Source organism: Capsicum annuum, unplaced genomic scaffold (genome assembly GCF_002878395.1).
Source record: "Capsicum annuum cultivar UCD-10X-F1 unplaced genomic scaffold, UCD10Xv1.1 ctg71349, whole genome shotgun sequence".
Lineage (NCBI taxonomy): Eukaryota > Viridiplantae > Streptophyta > Magnoliopsida > Solanales > Solanaceae > Capsicum > Capsicum annuum.
In genome coordinates, this window is record NW_025881173.1 from 3,416 (window position 1) to 4,961 (window position 1,546).

General features: G+C 47.5%; 1 non-coding gene across 1 annotated transcript; it reads left to right on the forward strand.

Moving 5' to 3' along the window:
• Positions 1-1,187: 1,187 nt before the first annotated feature.
• LOC124894201 lies at positions 1,188-1,343 on the forward strand. The gene has a single exon (XR_007051055.1). It is a non-coding gene; the product is annotated as a 5.8S ribosomal RNA (ribosomal RNA).
• Positions 1,344-1,546: the final 203 nt, after the last annotated feature.

The window sequence follows — 1,546 nt, forward strand, 5'->3', positions numbered from 1 at the left end:
TACTATTATGTTGGCCTTCGGGATCGAAGTAATGATTAACAGGGACAGTCGGGGGCATTCGTATATCATAGTCAGAGGTGAAATTATTGGATTTATGAAATACGAACAACTGCGAAAGCATTTTCCACGGATGTTTTCATTAATCAAGAACGAAAGTTGGGGGCTCGAAGGCGGTCAGATACCATCCTAGTCTCAACCATAAACGATGCCGACTAGGGATCGGCGGACGTTGCTTTTAGGACTCCGCCAGTACCTTATGAGAAATCAAAGTTTTTAGGTTTCGGGGGAAGTATGGTCGCAAGGCTAAAACTCAAAGGAATTGATGGAAGGGCATCACCAGGAGTGGAGCCTGTGGCTTGATTTGACTCAACACGGGGAAACTTACCGGGTCCAGACATAGTAAGGATTGACAGACTTAGAGCTCTTTCTTGATTCTATGGGTGGTGGTGCATGGCCGTTCTTAGTTGGTGGAGCGATTTGTCTGGTTAATTCCGTTAATGAATGAGACCTCAGCCTGCTAACTAGCTATGCGGAGGTATCCCTTCGCGGCCAGCTTCTTAGAGGGACTACGGCCTTTTAGGCTGCGAAAGTTTAAGGCAATAACATGTCTATGATGCCCTTAGATGTTCTGGGCCGCACGCGCGCTACACTGATGTATTCAATGAGTTTATGGCCTTGGACGACAGGCCCGGGTAATCTTTGAAATTTCATTGTGATGGGGATATATTATTGCAATTGTTGGTCTTTAACGAGGAATTCCTAGTAAGCATAAGTCATCAGCTCGCGTTGACTACGTCCCTGCCCTTTGTACACACCGCCCATCGCTCCTACCGATTAAATGATCCAGTGAAATGTTTAGACCGTGACAGCGTGGGTGATTCACTGCCCGTGACGTTGCGAAAAGTCCATTGAACCTTATCATTTAAAGAAAGTAGAATTCATAACAAGGTTTGCATAGGTGAACCTACGGAAGGATCATTATCAAAACCTGCATAGCAGAACGACCCGCGAACTTGTTTAACAATTGGGGAGTCCACGCGGGCGGGGTGCTATGACACTCCGCACGAGTGCTTCCCCCTCGTCCCCGACGTGGAAAGCGCCAAAGAATAGTGAAATCAACAGACTTTCCCTCGCGCCCCATTCACGACGTGCGTCGGGGGGACCTATGCTTTTTTTTAAATAATAATGATTCTCGGTAATAGATATCTCAGCTCTCCCATCGATGAAGAATGTAGCAAAATGTGATAATTGGTGTGAATTGCAGAATCTCGTGAACCATAGAGTATTTGAACGTATGTTGTGCCCGAATCCATTAGGTCGAGGGCACGTTTGCTTGAGCATCACGCATTTCATCGCCACCTTGCATCACACCTCAATCACGGGGTGCGTAGTTGTCGTGGGGCAGATACTGGACTCCCGTCCACCTCAAGCTCGCCGCTCGCCTAAATGCGAGTCCACATCAACGAACGTCGCGGTAAGTGGTGGTTGTAACTCAAATCTCTATGTTGTCATAGCTATTGCCCATCACGCGTCCGGACTCCAGGAC